This window comes from Vespula vulgaris, chromosome 2 (assembly GCF_905475345.1).
Source record: "Vespula vulgaris chromosome 2, iyVesVulg1.1, whole genome shotgun sequence".
Lineage (NCBI taxonomy): Eukaryota > Metazoa > Arthropoda > Insecta > Hymenoptera > Vespidae > Vespula > Vespula vulgaris.
This window is the reverse complement of record NC_066587.1, coordinates 3,272,007-3,294,988: the sequence shown is the minus strand read 5'-3', so window position 1 is coordinate 3,294,988 and position 22,982 is coordinate 3,272,007. Positions and strand designations below refer to the sequence as shown.

General features: G+C 37.0%; 1 protein-coding gene across 13 annotated transcripts in view; it reads right to left on the bottom strand.

Moving 5' to 3' along the window:
• Positions 1 to 21,107, bottom strand: part of LOC127072822 (uncharacterized) — a 224,804-nt gene extending 203,697 nt beyond the window's left edge. For 6 of the 13 annotated variants that reach the window (XM_051013577.1, XM_051013578.1, XM_051013587.1 and 3 more), the window contains exon 1: positions 20,110 to 21,107. The gene's annotated coding sequence lies outside the window, so the exon portion shown is untranslated. Of the gene's footprint in view, positions 1 to 5,088; positions 5,233 to 10,029; positions 11,489 to 14,877; positions 15,098 to 20,109 lie in introns of all 13 variants that reach the window. The other 7 variants (XM_051013579.1, XM_051013583.1, XM_051013584.1 and 4 more) reach the window with 7 other exon arrangements.
• Between the last annotated feature and the right edge of the window lie 1,875 nt (positions 21,108 to 22,982).

Sequence of the window (22,982 nt, the reverse complement as noted above, 5' to 3'; positions counted from 1 at the left end):
ATATTTAATCAAAATCATTCATGAGTTATATCGATTCAAAATAATTACATAACTATAATTACCGCAAGTAGCTAAGTAATCAATGCATTAGGTACAAACGAGTATACTAATTAAGATTCTCGGGCAGTAATGGAATATCTGAGATACGAGGACTTGATTTATTCGACGAGACTCGATCGTTTTGATAGTATACATATATATATATATATATATATATATATATATATATATATATTACATATATACACATTTCACGATCAATTTGCGATTTAAGATGTGTACATGCGTTTCGAAATGCATTTTGAATATTCAATATGTCGAATTAAACGTTACTTTCTCACTCCCGAGTACTCTCTCGTCAAAGGAATAAATAAAGACTGAGGTCGTATCTATTCAAACGGATCGTCGTTCTCGATCGGACAACACAACAATGACGAGCCACGAGCGAATGAGCGAAGAGACGAGGAAAAAATAACGAAAATAAGATGCTCGTAAACACGTCGTGATTATCTTACATAAACATTTATCACAAAAGCAAACTACGCACAACACGAGTAATGACGGCACCTTCGTATTAAACATTGACCTTCGAACAAAGTTTACATACAGAGAAAGATAATCCAATTCTCTACCTTTATTTTACGATTAACAGAAATTTCGCAAAATTTTCTGAAAAAGAAATATGCAGTATCATGAACGCAATATTATTATCTCAATATATAAAATAATTTGAAAGATTTACGTCGTTTGCTTGATAATTTTTATTTAAGAAGACACCGATAGTCTTTATCTATCTTTCATTCTCTTATCCTTTTCTGTCTATATGTGTGTGTGTGTGTGTGTGTGTGTGTATATATATATATATATATATATATATATATATATATATATATATATATATGTCCTTTCATCCGTAACTCCTTTCTCCCGCATACCCTTTCTATTCTACATCGTTTATTCGTCTAAGAAGGGTCAGCTCTTAGTCACGTTTCAAAGGGCAACGATTAGTTCGCACCGCCTCTGGATCAACGTTCCCTTACCAAGATGAATATTTCAGTGGAAACGTCTCCGACATAGACCACCGACTGAGTCTATCGTGGCTTTTAATGTAAGGATATGAGTACATGCTCGGCACTCTTCGAGTGATTCCGTTAGATTGGCTTCCGTGTCTATCATCTCTCTCTTTCTCTCTCTCTCTCTCTCTCTCTCTCTCTCTCTCTCTCTCTCTCTCTCTATCTCTCTCATCAATGATCTCTAAGTCGTACACATAGACAAACACACTCGCTTGCTCTCATTCTCTCTCTCTCTCTCTCTCTCTCTCTCTCTCTCTCTCTCTCTCTTTCTCTCTTTCCCACCTCTCTTTTTCTTCCTTTCTCTCTCATTCTCTCTAATTCATTTTTTATAGCGCATTTAACGCCTTTTATGATGCTATTACACGTCGACAATGGCCCTTTGTAGACCCGTGAATGTTATTTTAACACTTCTCGACGATAAAACGATAGAAGAGACGTTTATAAATTTATATGTAAATCTGTGATAAAAATTACGCCAATTTTGGTAACAAGCAATCGCTACTTTTTCTCTTTATTTTTATCTTCTTATAAGAAGTAATGATGTTAATCGGAAGGTATGAAGATTATTCAAAAGTGACAAGAAATTTAAGTCAATTAAGAAAGTTTCGACGTACTCTTTCTTGCTTGTCTAGTAGTATATAAAATCGTAAATTTCGTTTCGATGTTTACAATGAATGTTTACTCTTAGAAACAGAATTATTAAAATATTATATCTTTTATTATATCGGATAGTGAATATAATAGGAAATTTCATAAGAGATAGAAATTAAACATATATATTGACATAAAAAGAAATTTCTATAAACCGATAAAGTGATATTCCCATATGTGGAATAGGTATTTATGCGTACGCATTTGTTTGTATGCGTTACACACAATTTCCCACGTATTTCAATAACAGAAATAATGTGCCAATATCGACTTTCGTCTGAGAGTGGAAACAAAATCTTTCCGTACGTAGGATCTATCGGGATGAAAAATTTAATAATAAAAAAAGGGGGTAGAATAAATGAAGTGAAATCGATCGTTGGAATACGCGTGGTTAATAAAAATCATTATATCAAATACGATACAGCGATATCGTTTTTCGTAGATATGATAGAACGAGTCAACGTTTGTTATTTTGTAATCTTTGCCGTTTCATCTCTCGATACCATCACCCATTTGGGTAAAAACTAATTGCTGTTATTTTTAAAAAAGAATACGAGAAACAAATACTTGTTATATGTACATCTATCAATCACCCTTCATCTTTATCTTTTTTCCCTTTCTCTTTGGGTCGTTTCTATCGAAATCCGACGCATAAAAATAAATGTAACAGATATGATTAATTCAGCAAAAAATTTAACTTCTTCGTGATTATTCGATATAATATCAGACTATAGACGTGGGAAAAATTATACGTGAACAGTTTATACGCTCATTCTGAAAAGATAAATATATTACCTACTCTGAGAAGTAATTGCCCTCATATGTAAATTTAGTCTCGATAATTTCTCTTCCTCTTTCTTTCCTTTATATATATATATATATATATATATATATATATATATATATATATATTCGTTTCTTATCTCTCGCCAGCTCGAATCGAATGAATTTTGTATCCTTCTCTTACATTTTAGGATGAAGCCACTAAAAGAAATCCAAACGAGCAAATTCAATGGTTATCCCACTCTATTTCGTCGCAAATTCTAGCGGAACTCTCGCTCCGTTAACCTCATTTCCTTCTACTGCAAAGAAGAAAAAAAATATGAACGATCCGTGTGTACGTGAGAAAAGAGAAGAAAAGGATAAGAGAATAACGGTACGCTTGGCATTGATTTACAAAATTATCAAAGTTTTCGAAAGTTCATAGAGTTACTCGCAGAAATAGCAATGTTTGTTTCTCCTATATTTAAAAAGACAAATTGTTGATGTCGATGAGAAAAAAAAGTCTACGTAAACGAAGATCCACTTAACAAGTTTTTTCAGCCGTATTAATCTCACGACGTTTATCGGGAAGATCGAAGGTTCGTATTATTATGTACAATGTTTAGAATTCACCTTCTGAGAAGAAGCGGCTCAAACGATTATCTTGGCATCGTCGAGTATTTTCAAGGACTTCGGTCATTAAAAAAAAAAAAAAAAAAAAAAGGAGAAGGAAAAAAGAAGGGAGAAAAAAGAAAAAAGGGAAACTTTCTAAACGGCAGTTGCTCGAAACCATCAACCTTACGCTTCAACGTAGTCACCTTAAGGATTTAACTTGAAAGACCTTCGATACCCGTAACGAAGCGGAAAGGATCAAAGTGGCAAATGGAGCAGAAAATTAATCGCATTTGTGAGCTTTCAATGAATGCCAAGGAAATTCACTTGGTTTGTTCGTGGCCTATACATGACTCGTTCGTTGAGTACACTTAAAATGGCCTATAACGGGTGGCGACACGAAAGGAAGAAATTTATCGGCGGAAGGGTGCGTCTCTTACAAGAGAGAGAAAGAGAATATCCGCGCGCCCATATATACATACATAGATACATTCACGCATAGATACGATTCACCGTACGCACCCTTTTAACCCATTAAACTGTACATTCGCTGGTAAATGGGTTAAACCCAGGGGTCTTTCTTTCGCGTCGAGCGCACACATATCTCCTTGAATTTCAAGCAGATGTGGCGCTCCAAAGTTTATCCTTTTTCTTTGTTTCATTCTGCCTTTCTTCCTCTCTCCTTCCACCCCCGTCCCCCCACCTCTCTCTCTCTTTCTCTTTATCTTTCTCTTCCTATCTCCCTTTCTTTCCTTTATTTATATGTATTTCTTTCCAACTAAATGTTTATAGAATGATTGCCGAGTTTTCACATTAATCTACCTTCTTTAACGCGATAGAAAAACGTTCTTTATTTTTTCATTCGCGAGCTTTAAAATTCCATCTTCTACAAGAGAAATCCGAAGAAAACTTCTTTATTATTAATAAGAAGATCTTGTATTTTTGTTGACGGATAGAGAAAGGTTTCTTTTCTTTTACCTTTCATTCTTCTTCTTCGTCTCTTTCGTGCGCCCGTTCGTTCGTTCGTTCTTCCTTTCTTTCTTTTTTACGGTAAAGGAAATAAGAGATGGAATCGTCTTGCCGTTTTCAGATGCAGAGAGAAAAGTTACAAGCGGTGGATGCACTCAACCGATGCTACGTAAGTATGTGTATATGTACATATAGTATATATGTATCATATACGATATCTCCCCAACAGACATTCTCCCCGATGGCCGATCGCTTATTGCAAACGTGACTCAGAATCGTAAATGCGTAGAAAAGGCAACCGTTCTCGTATACAACGAGTTGCTTCGAGATATTAAAAAACTATCGTAAAGATGCCGAGTCCTCTACTCTCCTCTTTCGTAGCTACCGCCTCTGATACATCCGAGATATCAACTATACCGGTGGTCAGATACTTTATGATATTTTTGCTCGAAATCTATAATGTCGATAAAAAAACGTTAGCCATGAGGGGAACAAACCGAACCCGTGATATCGAGTTCGCCAAAGCTTCGAATCCGATATCTTTTACTTTTTAAATAAACCGGCTCGTTGTTCGTTTAATCTCGATTTAAACTTGAACACTATAATCCTATAAACAAGATAAACCATTAACGAGTTATTTCTAATACGGATGTGGATCAAAACGCTATATTTTCCTAAATTTCGAAAAATTAACAAAAATGGGAATAAATTCAATCTCTTTAAATTTAAATGAGTTTAAAGTAATCGTAATTCTTTATAATTCTTGTATAATTGAAGGTGATTTATGTATGAATACGGGAGATCATGTTTTCTGAACGAGAGAACTGAATATCGTTGTTAAAATAATTTAATCGTTTGATTTTCTTCGCGCTTAGGGAATATGAATTATTGATACGATAAAAGTTACGATATCTCTCATCGTCAATGAAAAGAAACAAAGGTCCTTAATATTCATCTTGATTTAACTATCGAGCGAATTTTTCAGTCGGATTGGAAAATAGGTAGAACAAAACGATATTACATTTTATAGATTTTCTCTAGAAGAGTCTTTCATGAGACAACACGATCATCTTCCTTCCTTCCTTCCTTCCTTCCTTCCTTTCTTCTTTCCTTCCTTCCTGTTCTTCGTTCAAAATACCTTCGCGTTTGTTCATCTTCGATGGCGCTATAACGTAGATATTGCACGATTATTTTGGGACAAGCAGGAGAATCAAGTGGGATCCAAAGTGGTTGGAAAGGAAACGAGGTTTTCGACAAGAGGGTTGCTTTCGGAGTCGCGCATTAATTCGAGGGTAGGTAAGCAACGTTAAACGGAAAAGGGGCTGAAGATAAATAGGAGAATAAAACGACACAAATTTGCGTGGGAGATTTCGAAACGATCTTCCTAGACGACCTGGCGCTTCTCTTTCTCTCTCTGTCATACTTTGTAATTTCGTTCGAAATTGATTCGATACAACTCGACGCTTGATTTATGAGTAAACGAAATCCCAAATTACACGTTATTGCGTATCAACAACGAACGTTTCGTATAATGGCTTAAATAGATATATGTAGGTGTACGTAAGTAAGAAATACCCGTCGTAACAAAGAAAAACGTTTCTCGATGTTTTCGTTAAAAATGTTATGAAGTAATATTTCATCGAAATATATTTCATCCATTTAATCGCATCCTATTCCTGAAACAGGGGAGAGAGAGAGAGAGAGAGAGAAAGAGAGAGAAGAATTCCGAGTCTCGAGACGGATCAAAGCACTTCGTTAATCCGCGAAGTAGCACTAAATCCGGGAACGAAAGGAGAATTTACCGTGATAGAACGGCGCGTTTCACGTCGTACAGAAGTTACAAATCAGGTTTCTCCCTTCCCCCCTTTTTCATCTTTCCCTTTCTCTCTCTCTCTCTCTTTATATATATATATATATATATATATATATATATATCACTTTATCTGGCTCTCTTTCTCACGGTCCTTTTGGCCCGCCTGCATGCACGTACTAACGTCGATTCAAACTTTCAAGCAGATAAGCACAGAATGGAAAGAGAAAGCAAAACGTAGTAAACAAGAGAGTGAAAGGGAGAAAGATGAGAGAAAGAGAATGGAAGGGAGGAGAAGAGAAAAGAAGAAAAGGGAAGGGAAGAGCACATTTTCCGGGTGAGATGAATCGCGGCTAACTTTCATAGCAAGCAAAATATTCTAACTATGTGCATGCTATGTCTGCTGAAACATCGACGTCGACACTTATCAGATCTTTTTAACGACGATAACTTTTTTAAAGAAGAAAAAGGAAATTGATACGAAAAAATATTTTTATATTTTGATGAAAATATTTTTCTCAAACTTCGTATTGTTAATTCTTTCAATGAATTAATTAATCCTATATCTTGTATTTTTACTTATCGTTAAGGATAACACGTTAAGCAAGCTTATATAAGCATTTCGTTCCAATGCGATTTCGATTTTATATTCCATACGCGATCTTCATCAAAGTAATCTTAAGAATATTTATCACGCGGATAGCTGACGTTTTTTTAAGTCTCTTAAAAACTTTTTCTACGGGACGAAGTATTTACGGCGAGACATATCAAACTTGACGACAGACTTTCATGGTTCCACGAAAGAAAACAGAACGAGAGAAAGAGAGAGAGAGAGAGAGAATTATTTTGCTGGGATCACGCTTGTTCCATAGCACGATGAACATTTATCTTTCGCAGGGGTAGTAAATTTGGAGGGTGGTAGCAACCCCTAACATGGAGAGCGGAACGCGAATCGGATGTGCTTTTCTTGTACTTTCGTTGCGAGAAACGGAAAAGTTTCGGACGATATAACGAAAATTTTAATCCCAACGTGGTCGCTAAGATGTTTATTTTTTCGAATGAACGTGTTTTTATTACATTACGTGTTAATCCTTCATATAATTTTCTTTAATCGGAATATATGTACATATATATGTACGTATTATTTTAATTAATGTAAATACATTAGCGCATACGTTAATTAAAAAAAAGTTTATAAAAACTGTCACGCGCAAAACGTTTCTAAAGTAATAGACGTTAGTCCGGGATAATCCTGGTATTTAGCAAGGTTCTATACCTTTATCTTTTTCTCTTCTTCGCCTAAGCCACTCTAAGTCTAGTATAAGCAAGATGGTGTTTCTTTTCTCGAACCTCGGAAAGGATAATATCACCGATCGTAAAATTTCTTAGCGGTTGAATTTCGAGACGATTTCTCACCGATCGATCGTACACTTAATGCAAATACTATGTTCGATGCAGGAACGATGTACGTGTGTATTAAGAATGCACGATCGTATACGACTTACCCGTTACGAGCGAGGGTAGTAGGATTGAAGAGTTAAGAGTATGTCGTGCGTAGTTCGATCGATGTTTGAGGGACAGAGAGGAGGATAGACAGACAGATAGATAGATAAGAAAGATAGAGAGATGGAGAGATAGAGAAAGAGAGATATAGGGATAGAGAGAGAGAGACGGGGGAGTTTGCTCGAATGGAGACTAGACGAGACTGGATCTCGTTCGAACTTTAGTCCCACCTTAATCTAACTTTTCTACGAAGCACTTCTCAATGTTTTAATCGCTTTCATATTAGAAGCCGTCGAGCTGTCACGCGATGTATTTCCAATATCTTGTTGGCAAGAAGACAACGAAACGAGACGACAGAAAAGTTTCTACGCTAAAGATAAAAGAAAGTCGCGATCAACGTGTACGTTACATTTATCCGCTTATTCGAAGGAAAAAGATAAGTTTAATACGTAGATACACCGATACAAAGTCCGCTAACTACCGCTTACATTTAATTAACGAAATAACATTACATGTAATAACTATAAAATTAAGATCGTTTCTTTAAAAGATATATTCGAGTACATGTGAAACATACGAACTAGTATTTCTAGTTAAATAACGATAAACGATAGTTATGTAGACACATAAAAACCTTTGACGATAATCCTTGATAATTTTTATAAATATCGTTTAAGTTTATGTATGTATTAATACAAAAATGTAATAAATTCTATGAATCGTTTTCATGGTAAATTAACATTGAAACGTTCACATGCGAAGATACGTAAATGTATTTTCAAAGGTATATACTGTGTACCGTTCTCCGGATATTTAGTACGCGTTCGCGAACCGTTGCGGCAACAGCTTCTCGCTCAATGAGCGAATTGGACCATTGAGCTTGACCCGTGAGCCTAGGTAGCCGCTGTTACGGCGAAACATATGCAAAACTGCGGTCGGAAAATTTGGCTTCAACGTCGAAACAATTCAATGAGATTTACCGTGCTTGTTTATATGTTTGCGACGCATGCGTGTCGACATAGAAAAGTTAAAGCTTTTAGTATCGAGAATAGACAGGAGTATATCTTAATGTATAATACATTGTGCGCTGCATTTCGAAGGATGCATTTAAAACACACGCATGTACATCGTACGACTATATTTCTACGCGATTTATCTCCTTCTTTAATTTCTTTCTCTCGTGTATTTTATACATACGCATACGCGCGCGCATGCACACACACATACACGCAGAAAAAGTGAGTAATCGTACTTTCGCCATAACGTTCTATCTCTCGAATCTGGAGCTCGTAATGAAAGCAATATGAGATAAAAATAAAAAGATGATGGTGGAACTCCGATCGATCCGATACGCTCGGTAGCTTGCTTTTTTTCATAACTCGCGAGACTTGCGTATTTGCGTATTACTACTTTATTAGCTGTGGCTTCGATCTCTCGTATCAAGGTGACTGTAATTAAATACCTACTACTCGACTGACAGTAGTCAGTCGAGAGTGTATGGATAACGAGCGGTATCCGTTCGAGTAAAGAAGTAAGAGGGGTGGGGGAGAAGGGAAGAGGGGTAAAAAGAAAAGAGAAAAACGTAACAACGATTGAGTTGCAAACGACTCGCACGCGCCTACGGGTAAGATACTTGTTTTCGAGAACACTTATCGCGAACGATGATACGACGATATCGATTTAAAATACAATTTTACCGAGGAATATCTAGATATCTGCGTGTATATATATCGGTGTACACTTATACGACATAAATATCGACGATGACGTTGAAAGCACAATACGGTTTGACTTCCACGTTTTTCCAAATATCGACTTTTTCCAAACTCTTTCGTGCTGATCGCGGATCTTTTTTTTTCATCTCCTAGCGTCCAGCTTTTTCCAATGAGAAATGCACACATATCTATAAAGGTGTGTGTAACAATTCGTACGAACGACCGGTATTCGTAGATATATTTCAAATTCATGAAATTACTTTTGTATTATCACGGATCTCTTCTTTTTTTTTCTTTTTTTTTCTTTTTTCTATTTTCGACGAGTTGATTATCGACCGAACGAATAACGAGAAAATTCGTTCGAATCTCCCGCTGTGTTACGGAAAGAAACAAATTCTCGCGTCCGTAGCTCGGCTTTAGTCCATCATTACGATGATTCATTTTCATCGTCAACCCGAGCTACCCACATGGCGCGCCGACAACGTAACGACGACGAAGAAAATGATGACGAAGAGCCGACTAAGAAAACAAGCGCCTCGCATGGCCTCATTCCGTATTGTACAAACAGAAAGCAGAGAGACTATACATCTGCGAGTGCGTACGATGATTACGTTCAGCGACAAGGTCGTTCCTATAAGAGTTACATATGTATAATACGCGATTAAAGGAATACCACGTTCGCAATGAAGTCCATGGTCCGTTCTCTTGTCATTCTTCATGGGAGAAGAGATCAAAGTCTAACTTGTTTTTTCACTTTCTCTCTCTCTCTCTCTCTCTCTCTGTAATTTCCCGAAGAAATCAATATAATTGCGTGTTAGAATATGAAAGTGTTAAGAAAATGTAAGAAATTCGATAACGATCGACCATCGTTTCGGATAGCTAGGGATTTAACGATTTCCGATAAAGCGAAAGCCAATTAATTTTCGTTACTTACGAGAAAAATCTTTTGACCAGAACGAGCTTCGAATTCCCTTTCTCTCTCTCTCTCTCTCTCTCTCTCTCTCTCTCTCTCTCTCTCTCTCTCTCTCTTTTGCTCTCTTTTTTTTCTTTATTTCTTAAAGCACAAAGTTTAGATTTTCAATTTCATCGAAGATAAATCGTACTAACGATCTCGATCGCGTCTCGATGTAGATGTAAACTGTCGACAGTGATATCTCGATCCTAGTTTGATCGATAAAAAGTTTGTAATCAAAACGAAATGACAGAGCGAATTTTAAAAGCAACGGGAAAGTATTAACTGCGAGAGGGACTCGTGATAAAATGAGTCGATAATACTATGACTCACTGTATAACGCTCTCGCTAGTCACTACAAACATAAACGTACACACACACACGTATATATATAAATATATATACAATCACCTGCTGTGTTTCGGCTCTCAACAAACTTTGCGAGTCAACGAGCTATAATTGTTTAAAATTATCGTGTCGGCTATGATCGTTCGAGGTATTCGACGTTCGAATTCTCCAATGAGATATTCTAGAAGATAAGGCAAGATTCGAGGGTCAAAGGAATTTCCGGAATATCCATGGCACACTATCGAGCTCTCTTTCTCTCTCTCTCTCTCTCTCTCTCTCTCTCTCTCTCTCTCTCTCTCTCTCTCTATCTTTCTGTCTCGAAACTTGTCTACGATCTCGGTGGACGTAAATTCCAGGACCACTCGTGCAGGAAAACTGGTTTCGATTCCCCCATTCTAATTTTTTAATAGAACGATATTATCGAACGAAAAGGAAATACGTAGAAAATGGATGGCGAAGTTTGTAAAGAATTATATGAGGATACTTCTTAGAGGGCGGTGACTGTACCCATTTAACATATTTGATATATTTCGAGAGATTGTACGATAGCCGACTAAATTACAAAACTCGACGATGTTATGAAGATAATCTTATTTTCTTCAATGATAATAGTATAAGTTCCTTTTTCTTTTTTTTTTGTTTGCTTTTGTTCTAAATAAGATCAAACCGAGATAGTTCAACCAGTATTCAGTAATACAGATAGATATATTTTGGTATGCGTTATTGATCTCTATATTCAAAGGAAACAATTTGAGGAACATTAAATAAAATAATATAATCGACAATATAATGAAGTGCGATGATATTTTTATTATCGTATTCATTGTAAGAAATGATTAATTATTTTTATGAACTATTAAAAATATCTATTAACTTATTTTCAGTTTCTTGAATTTTTATCCTGGCATAGTTTCGAAATAGCTCGTGGTCGAGATTAAATCCATCAACGTTTACCGAGGCTGTCCTGCGGCTGCTAGAAGCTCTTGTTATCCATCCCGAAACTGCAGGTCAATATTTCATAGTACTTTTTCCTCTCCTGTACTAATAGCGAAACGTTACATCGATAACGTACGGTTTTAAAGGGTGCAGCGTTCTGCAAGCGAAAAAATAGCTTTACAACTGATATGTAAAATTCGATTACGGGATATGGCTTTTTACAGGATATTCACTGGCTCGCGAACAAATGAATTACATGCCCAGCTTCGTTTTGCGTTTAATAAAAGAATCAACGATGGGGAAGAGAAAAAATTAAAAATTATTAAAAAATTTCACCTCTTGAGGAATACGCTTATTAATGTTCATATTTGCAAGATACAATTGTAATAATCCAAACGAATAGCCATAATTAAATATCAGTGGATCGAAATGAGACAAAAAGCTTTTACGTTTAACGCAACTATTTGTACATGTTTTGTACGTAATAAATTTACTTTATTTCGTTTAATATGTATATGAATAATATTGCGATAATTTTGGGAAAACGAAACTTTCTTTTTTTATCGTAACTCTCTCACGTTGATCGCATTATCTTCTCCAACCTCGAGGAAATCTGTGGAAAGTCGGCACGAGCTATAGAAAGAAGCTTCGAAAAGTAATCGTTATGCGTAGCACGATAATCGACCATAAGTCGATTATATTACGAACGCATGATGAGCGTTATAAATCGTGTCGGTGTGGTATAATGTCCACAACGTGACGATATTAAAAATTCATCGTCTACTCAACCACCCGATATATTCCTTTTACACACACATGCACACACACATATTGTTCATTTTCCTTTTTCTGTAAAAAATTAAACGAACAAGATAGGAGTATTTAAGAACGTCCGAATAAGTATGCCAGCTAGTTAATGCTTCTTTCTTCTCATTTTACTCTTCGTTACCTATTCCCTCATCTTTTTATATTTTGTCGAAGGTACGAAGGTAATATAAGTGAAAAATGGGAAAGGAAAAAATCAACGACGCTACCATATATACGTGGATACATACATCAATCATTTTTCCGTTTCCTTCCATCTTTTTTCTTATGCTAAAGATTTTAAGCCGGTTAATTTCCGTTCTCGATGCAACGAATCGTATCATTATTTTATTTTGCTTTCCATTTCCGTTATTTGAAGAAATCGGTTGTTGAACTTTCCAATATTAGTTCGTTCATAAGCCTGAAAGATTATTCGCATCGTCGCTTCCTTTCTCTTTTTCTATGTAAAAATTACAAAATATAAGAGACGAAACGAGAATAGAAACTGTCAGTATTGGATCGTTTTTTTTTTCATTTTCGGACTTGAGATTTTTCTAAAAAAATTTAAAATACAATTTTAAGTGTCAAGACTTTCAAGTGTAGAAATTCTCCTGAGTAATTTTAAACATCGAAATATTCAAATCGATTGAATTTATTACGAAGAAGGCAAATATAAAAATAATGTTATTCGCTAGGAAATACAAATTTTTTAACAGAGGACGAAGGAGACGTAAAAATATTGAATTTATGAAAGGAAATCGAGAACGACATTGCAGTGGAAACTTTTAACAGCGACAGTCTGAAAACTTTAGTCAAAACTAATTCCTTGAAAGCTAGCGCAGAAGATTCGCGAGGAAATTCGAATGGTCGCTTTTTATAATTTTTCTTATCATAAACAAGAAAAGAGAGAGAAAGAGAGAGAGAGGGAGAGATAGCAATTAGAAAAGATGCGAATTCAATCTATTCATGCAACATTTATAATGAATATTTTATGTACATTCTGTTCGATATTGCTTCCTAACACTTATTAATACAGCCATACAACAATTGCACAAGCTTTCATGTTTATATTTTATAGTTTTCGCATTTTACACTCCACCTTTACCAGTTCTATGCTCAAATATGGCAATTTGCAATTTACACCATACCACGCTTTCGTCCTTATCGATTAATGAACTTCCGAGTATATACCCCTAGAAACTTCAACAAACACTTAGCCTTAATTTATACGCGATACGTAGGATAGGTACAGAAGTGAGTTACAGAGAGGAAGAGAGCGAGGGCGAGAGAGAGAGAGAGACAGAAAGAGGGAGAGAGAAAAAGAGAGATAGTCGTCATCAAACTTAACCATCATAGTTTTTGTTATCGACGACTTCAAGATTACGAAAATTGATGGAAAAAGCGTAGAAACTTTTTCACTGATCTCCTATTTGAAAGTAATTTTCTCGCATAACATTTAAAATTCTTTGCCAAGACCCACCAGGATGTCTCATAGGAACTCTCCGCAGTCTTGGTAAGCCAGCCGATATAAATTCAAAGTAACTCTCTTGGAATACCCTTTTCGCCGCACGTACTACTGCCTCGAGAGACAGCGTATTAGGTGGCCGTGCTACATAATGCGATAGTTTCGTCCGCCTATTACGGTGACGCGTGATGAGATGCGTGATCTTCTCGCCCGCACGTTTCATCGTCTCTTTATTATTCCTATCGTTCGATGGATTTAGCCCCTCCCCACCCTTCTAATCCCGCAAGAGATCTCCTCGTTATACATTTACTATTCATTGAGACTTTCACCAAGTTCGCTTTCATTTTATCTCGATAAAATTAGACGAAACTCTCCGAGTTACGCCTCAAGGATCGGTATTCCCTTTTACGAAGAAAGAATTCGCGCTATTTGCTTAAGGATCTTACGAATTTTGAGATACTTGGAAATCCTCGTGATCTCGAAAGCCAAAGGAAAATCCCGAATGCGATCCTCGTTTCGTTATTTACACGTCGAAAATGAGGTTCTACGCACGACTTGAAAAGCGTGAAAATAAAAAGCGAAAAAATCAAATAAAGAAAGAGAAAGACAGAAAAGGAAAAACGAAATTCCGATTAACGAATATTCCGATACGTTACGCACGTTACGACGAACTCGATAAAACGAATTTCGGATACGTAAACCCATTAAAATATGTGCGTTCACGAATGATAGTCAAACAATCGTAATATCGACGTATAGTCGCATCATTTGAGATTGCAGGATATATGCGTCGGCACGATTAACGCTTGCGTATAGCCTTTCGTTGCTTTATAACTATAAACGCATTGTAAACGTACCACAACCGGTGGATTGTAATTCCGAAAATCGTACGATTGCGCCGATCCTTTCCATTCTAACAACATCCAATTAAAATGCGTATTCGTTATTTTCAGGAATTAACGAGAAATCGATAACCAATCGATGAGAATACGATTTTTCAATAGTAGATTTGTTCGTAACAAAAACATATATTAAATAGTGCATTACGTGTATAGTACATTCTTGCTTCGTCCGTCTTTTCAAATGAAGTTTTTTCTAGATCTACATTATTTCGTATGATAAACGAAGGAACAAACGTAGATAAGTTTGATACTCTTCCAAGAAATAGTTACATATCTATATGCATATCTTTATGCATATCTACATGCGCGCATATACTATGTATACAAATAAATATGTATATAAAAATATACATGCATACGCACGAATATACATACGTATATAACGTTGATACATATGAAAAGCTGAGATGTTGTTACAGGATTTTCTTTCGTAAGGCATGAAATATCTATCCATCTGAGCAAGTATGTATCCATCCATCTATCCATCCATCCATCCATCCTTCCTTCCCTTACATCCTCCCATCCTTGCGATACGAGATTGCACGAGGGAAATAGTGCCGGCGCGATATGGGATACAGAATATTTTTATTCGTACCTACGATCACACCATTCAACGTTGCATCATTTTTAAAGACTGGACGAAAGAAGAACGAGAATAAACATAAGAATAAGAATAAAAATAAGAAGAAGAAGAAGAAGGAGAAGAAAAGAAGTGAAAAAGGATAAAAAAAGAGAGAGAAGAAAAAGAAGCTTATCGAGAAGACGGTTTAGTTATCCGACTTATATATGTACTGGTAAATACAAAACGTCGTATTCGATTCCCTTCAAAGATAAGAAGGTAACGTGCGCGCGAGCGCACATGGCTTACAAGTCGGGAGTTGGACGAACGAGAGAAGAACGAGGGAAAAGGAAACGACTCACTTCTTTTTAAGAGGAAGGGAGAAAGAAGCGCGTTCTCTTTCAACTTCGTGACACGAACCATTACCTCGCACACGTCGACGTAGTCAGAGTGGGTGGAAAGAGAGAGAAGGAGAGAGAGAGAGAGAGAGAGAGAGAAGGAGAAAGATAGAGAGAGGGGGGAAAGAAGAGAGAAAGAGAGAGAGAATACACGAAGTGGTGGCTGCAAGCCGCTGCTTTTCACGACACGCACGAACGTCCGGACTCCGAATGGATTTTAAAAGGCAGTGAGTCAGACGATTCTTCTCGGAAAGTTGATACTATTCCAGCGTGAATGGAAAGAAAACGTCGACGTAATTATGCGTCAGTGATTCCTCTTCTTCCACGAACGGCTCTATCTTTCTTTCTCTCTTTCACTCGCACTCTCTCTTTCTCTCTCTCTGTCTCTCTTTTGCTCTCTTCCCTTCTCTCTCGTTACTCTCTCACTCTCTCTTGCCCTTTTTTTTCTATCTTACCGAAGGTGACACAGTTTCGAAGTAATTTTCGATCGAAGCACGACGTTCAGCCAAAATAAGTAAAGTTCCACTTGAAAGAGAATTCTTCTTTCTTTATCAAAAGGAATAGATTCGTAAGTCTCGAAATTATTCAATTTTCACATAATACAGGGCTTTCTACCGAGGGACCAATTCAAGTCTACATTCGATTTTGAGATGGATTAGAGAGAGAAAGAGAGAGAAAGAGAGAGCACGTCGTTTAAAAATGAAGTTGATGCACGAATGAACGTACCGAGAAAGAGTATTAGTCATGGAGCCATGAATATGTGAAAAATGTTTGCCTCGATTAATTCATGGCGTATTACGTTACTCATACATATATAGATTCATGCAATATTAAATCATCATCACGCTTAAAATATACTTTCCGAGATTATCCGATCGGAGTATCGAATGCTTATACATAAATACAACGCTTCGTACGAATACATTTAATGGATCAAAAAATCACTAATACATCGTCGAACGCAAATCGAAACAAGTTTATCGTATATCCATGGTATAGGATCGTTCTCTCTTTCACGCTTATTATTACATCAGGCAAAATGAAAAATAATTATATTTATCCGATCACAGGTAGATATTTTCGTTCCAAGAGAACAGAATATCTTTCGTAACTACGTTACAAGGTGGTAAATACATATGTACGTACTTTGTCGTAAGGTAGACACACAAAATATCCTGATGTCTTTTCCGTGACACGTATTCGGTTTCTCGTGCCCGCGTATCTACGCTCTATGCATAGCTTTTGGCGACAGATTTATAGAGATTTTGCGCCCAGTAAAAAAATCCACCTTCTTTTCCTCTTTCATCTCCCCTTTCTCTTTCTCTTCAACGCGAAGCTCTCTCTTTTTCTTTATTTTTTTCTTTTTTTTTCAGGATAGAAGACGTCTCCAAGGACGCGTTAAAACCCAACGTTGACGTACGAGCATAGAAGAACGCGTTTCGCGGCCTGGCCGATCTTCGTAAAAAGCTTCGTCGTCTCGTAAAATTTTCAAAGCGTCAACGAAAAGGAGAAAAGATCAGCTTGGAAAGTCTGACATGTGATATTTTTTCGACGGCGAGATAATGATTCGCGAAGGCGAAATATAATCATATTTCTTTTCTATCTCGTCCATATCTCGTTAGTTTTCTTTTTCTTTTTATGTTTCTTGTATGTATCATAAAGGAGCAACGAAAAATCGATCGAAAATCTTTCCTAAAACGTTCGAACCGAAAACATAACGAAATAAAGGGATCACGCGCATAGGTAAATCTCTTCCCGAAGCCTTTATCCCGGCATAGCGTCTTTTCTCTCTCCATCTCTTTCTCACACTTTCGTTGGATGCATTCGCCGAGACGACTCGACATTTTTCCAAGGGTCACGTTCGAAGCTGATTTATGTCGACGGGATAACGACGGTGGAATATGTGAAAAGTCGTAAAAGAAATTCGATCTGCCAAAAGAGAAAGAAGAGGGGAAAGGTGGGGGTAGCTCAAAGAAAAGGAGAGATCGGTGTCGCCGTTAAGCGTTATCGTTCGATAGCACCAATGTGACAAATCTTCGTGAAAAATCGGTGAGCCGGCCAATTATGGGAGCGTTCGGCTGGATGCTTCTTCCTGGCTATAGTTCCGAAACTTTATTATCCTTACCACGAGCTCCGATACTTTTCCTTTTCGATGTGGTAAGAATCAACGAGCGGAGAAAAAATATTAGCACGACCCACGAAGATTTCTCTCTTATCGTAGCTTTTAGTTGAATCGTTTTTACGTCAAGAGGAAAAAAATAAATCTATATATATATATACTAATCGATTTGACCTTAGCCATCGTAATGAAAATTAAAAGCAGCGAGATTAAATTCTTTTGATAATTTTCATCAGCGCTCGTCCATAGTTCAACGACGAGACACTCGACGTAGGTATACATATATATATATATATGCGCGCACACACTCACGCACGCATTCACATTTATATACATACACATACATACGTAGGTCGCCTTTCGGAGCACGGGCCTGGATCCGGTTCGCCTCTTCTCGTGTCGAAGGAGAGAAAGACGGATAGTACTTTGTGCAGGGAAGAACGAGGGGATAGGAGTACAGCCGACTCGATCGCGATCTTAAGGATCGTTGACCGTGACGATTCCCTGTTCGCTATACTCCTTCGATTATTCCTCGCACATTTCTTCGTCGATTTATACGTGCATGTATCTCCTTTAACGTGAACTGCATCGAATCGTTAAGTAGAACACAAGATCTTCGAAGGTGTTGCATATCGTTATACGATAAATTCAAGGCGTATCAGTAACGCGACCAAGATAACGCATTTCTATGCATTTCGATGCATTTATGGATTTCCATAATAAAATTTGAAATATCGTATACGTCCAACGCACGATTTGAAAGGTAAATAAGTTATGGAAATAATTAAAACATTTCTTTCCTCTGATATATAGACGAAGATTGTATTATATAATTTTTGTTAACGTTCGTCTCAGAGATAATATCTATGTACTTATATTTACGAGCGAAATTTACATTCTATCTTATGTTGCGGAGAAACAAACAAAAGGATTTCCTCTCTCTCTCTTTCTTTCTTCTCTATTTCTCTCTATTTATCTTTTTCCGACATTTTTATAACAGAAATCTTAAATATACAATTATTTGTTTTTCTTTTCAACGAGCTATAGATAAAATGCGGTTACGTAAATAACAAGGGTAAATCGATTCGCGAGTAGAGAGATACAAAGAAAGGAAGAAAAGTTTATTCGTTCCTCGTTGATACCTTCGAAAGTAACTCCCTCTTGAACTCGCCCTACGACGAGCATTTCTTTTTCTCCCCTAACCTCGACCTACGACCACAAGGAAATCCTTCCTTCGCTCGACGCAACTTTCAACAAACGAAACGCGCAAAAAACTAATCACGTAGCAATCAACAGGATCGAATAGTAATCGACTTTAAAGACGAAAAAGGCACGAAACGAACGGGAACGCGAACGACGAACATCGAGCGAAAACTTCGAAAATAAAACATCGTGCTTTCTGCTTCAAAAAAAAAAAAGAGAAAAAAAACGAAAAGAAAAACCAAAAAATAAAGAACGATGAAAATACTCGAAATAAAATCGAAGTTAATCGAGTTCGATACATTGTAGAAACCTTCATTGGAATGTTCTAAACGATGGGAATGGGTCATGCTAGACGATAAACGACGCTAACGGTTACAACGTATTCAGGAGAAAAAAAGAAAATAAAAATAAAAGAGAAAGAAAGAAAGAAAGAAAGAAAGAAAGAAAGAAAGAAAGAAGAAAAAGAAACTGCGGACATCGACGAAGTTCTTGTGGATATAGTAAATAGTCGTTCCGAGTAAAAAAAAAAAAAAAAAAGAAAAAGAAATAGAAAGAACAACAATCGTGTAATTCTACGAGCATATAGTTTTTCTATGTAAATAAACATTTCTCGTCGTAACTACGTTCTAACGATTTAAAAATGATCGTTGTACTAATTCCAAAGAAGAACACACAGAAAATCCTTCGCACGTTCACCAGCTGAAATAAATAATTCTTAACGTTGGATCATCGTGATTTTTCCGGATTATCGTTCGAAGCTAACGTTGGGGATCTATAGAAAAGGACGAAATAGAAAGAAAAATAGAAAGGGCGGACAATAAGAATAAAAGATCGGTTTGCTGGAGCCTTCCTTCAGCATGCTGCACGAGATTCCATTCCAAAGTAGTCCCGTTCACACGCTGCAAAGGTAGGATCGAGTCGGGTTACGACCTCGTGTGACACGGACACGGACACGGTACGGCAAGACAAGACAAGGTAGGCCAGCTTCAAAGTTGGCTCCTTGTTCGCGTGCCCCAAGGAAACCTCAACGATGTCTTCTTGCCGACGAAGGCAAGGAGAAGATCGTGAGGGAGGGAGTAAGATAGAAAGAGTGAACAAGAGTAAAAGAGAGAGAGAGAAAGAAAAAGAAGAAGAGGATCGTACGGCTAGTTCCATACAAGGTGACTTCTCTCGGCTTCTTCTTTCTCCTTTCTCTCTTTCATCTATCAATCTTCTTATCTCGTCTAACTCTTTATTTAATATCGTTACACCGTATAAACGAAATCAAAGTCTCCACTTTTGCGAGATCGTTAAAGTCACTCGAAAATATATCATGGTGGAACACTCACCTTGAAAGAATATAAGCAATCCCGGAGGAAAAGATTAGTATCCTTTGACCTCTTCTTCTCTCTCTCTCTTTCTTTCTTTCTTTCTTCCCCCCTCTCTCTCTCTCTCTCTCTTTCTTTCTCTTTATATATCTCGTTTTCTCTCTCCCCCTCTCTTTCTCTCTCTCTCTTCCCCTTTTCTTCTTTCTTCCTTGTTCACAAGGAACAACGCTCCACGCGCACCAGCTGCGAGACACCAAGAAGCACGACCGTTGAAAAACTCTTAGGAAAACTCGTCTAAAACTTGGCACTCTATCTATCCATCTATCTCTTTCTTACTCCGTTTCTTCTGTCAAAAAACTCGCTTCGGGCTTATCTGACACACCGTATCGTACTATCCACCTCGTGCTCCAAAGCGCATCGCCTCGAGCTGAGATCGTTCTAATGGAGGAAAGGAAGAGGAGGAAGAAAAGGAGAAGGAGGAGAAGAAGGAGGAAGTAGAAGGAGAAGAAGGAGAAGAAGAAAAGATTAGAAGGAACGTTCGAAATCACGTGGTCTCTCGCGTCGCGTTAAACACAAAGCGATCGTTCGAAGAAGCGACGCTAAACTTTTAAAAGGAAGAGGAAAGGGCTAGGGGAAAGGGATTAGATAAAAATGAAGATTTGCCAAGGGAAGTAAGATTAGTTTTCCTACCTCTTCTTTCCTTCTCTTTTCTCTTTTTTCTATTCCATGGAAATGTAATACTTTGCGCGTAGTCACATGGCGCACCACGTAATTGAGAAAAAAAAAAGAAAACTGCACTCTTTCGACGTTCCTCTTCGTAAACTTATGAAAAACTTGGAATGAAATTAATGTAAAACTTTCGCGGAATTTGAAAAACTATAAACGTCCGATACTGGATGGACAACGCGCGAAGAAAACGCGTGCGGAGATAGAGGACGCGTAACGCGCGGAAATTGAGCGACGCGCGCGCGACCCACGCGCGATCGAGACTCGGAAAGACTGAAAGCGGAGCGTCGATCGAGCCTCACGCTCGCGACCGATGCGCTCCTTTCGGTAAACCGGTGTACTAATTCTGAGCCGTGAAGGAGTCTCGTTCTTTCTCACTCCCTCTCTCTCGCTCTCTCTGTTTTTCTTTCAGTTCGGCTCCGTTTGTACGAACATTGTATGTAAGTATGTGCGTGCGCGTTGCTTCGACCTCGTGCACTCATTTTCTTCTCTCTTCTTTTTCTTTTACGATCTTTCTTCCCACTTTTCCCTTAAGATCTTAATTTTTCGAATTTGACGTTTACGAAAAGGAAGAAAAGGAAAGAAACTTTACTGGAAAAACGTCTAAGAAGATTAACGAGAAAAATGATAAATTCCGTAACGCGTTTGATCTGTCTCTACAAATAATTAATTCGTTGGTATGATATTTTAAGATATTTTCATTAAACGTTTTTCGACAAGAATCGATCGCTAGTTCGGAGTGTACGCGTGTTAAATCCGATAATTACGTTCTCCATTAGGTGTAACTAATCGAAGTTATAAGATGGACGTTAATCTCGACATACGTATATGTAAATAAAAGACAGTTTTATTTTTCTTTTCTTAAAGAATATATTTAGTATCGAGCGGATGATGCAACCTTAAATTTTTAATTTATTGCAAATCCTTTCGGAACTTTTCGATCGTCGTATACCTGTTTTGAGGTTCTTAAAAATTTTTGAACAATCATGACGGAAGTACTTACGTCCTTGGCCACGCGGTGACAACAATCAAAGATTTTTTGATGGTCGCCGTTTATTTGAAAAAGTAGAAAGCGAATGCTGACGCGAAGGACAGAAGGTTGCGAAGTAACGAAACGACTTCTATAGATCTTTTCTACGACTGTAAGTATTATATAAGATAAGAATGTGTTTTTCTTTCAATACTCGTAGGTACACACGTTATGTGTGAGTTATGTGTACATTTGTATATGTGTATGTGTATGTGTGTGAAAGAGAGAGAGAGAAAGAGAAGAAATAACCGGTCTATACTACGTACACTAAGGTGAACGGATGTTACAAAAGCATTTTTCTCGAAAAAAAAGAAATAAACAAAATCAAGAGGGGAAATTTAACAATAGTTTCGTTTTTCGACGAAGGCTCACATCGTGTAATGAGAAAAGAAATCTGCATGCAATTTAGAGAAGAGATAATTACATAGGTACACGGCAACAGCTGGTCACGATGCAGTACCTTCTATATAGTTGAAACGATCGATAATGAATATTTCTATACTAGTGCAGCTTTTAGGTAATTGTATGCATTTTGATATAAAATTGATAGTGATATATTATCGGATACGTATATTCACGATTAACACGCTCTAATTATTATATATTAACAAGAAACTTTGTAGTATGTGATTTACTATAATTTTATATCAACAATTTTTATATCGTAAATAAATTCAATATGATAAGTATTATACTTAAAAGTACTTACGTAATAAATACTCATAAGTACCTATCTACGTTATTCGTAACATAGATTTATCGTCGAAACGTTTCATTTTAAACGTTTAAAGACATACTACTCGAAAATTTTTGTTTCCTTGATATCCTAACTTGACCGAGTTTGTATACGATTTACATCGAGTTCTGGAAAAACAAACATGAAAAACGAAACTAATCGCGTAAGGCTCGATAATTTATTCCGATTTAAAGGATCAAAATTGCATGGATCCGAGAATCAAAGGAAACAAAGGGCACTTCAAAACGTTTCTCCAACTCTTTTTATATTCCTTATTCGTCTTCTCTTTTCGCTATTTCCTCTTGGAGAAAAAAATTATAAAACGATTTATAATGGACGCTTTGAATAGAATAATTATTTCTGAACTGACGTTAGATCCTGTAACAATATTTCTCTTGGTAA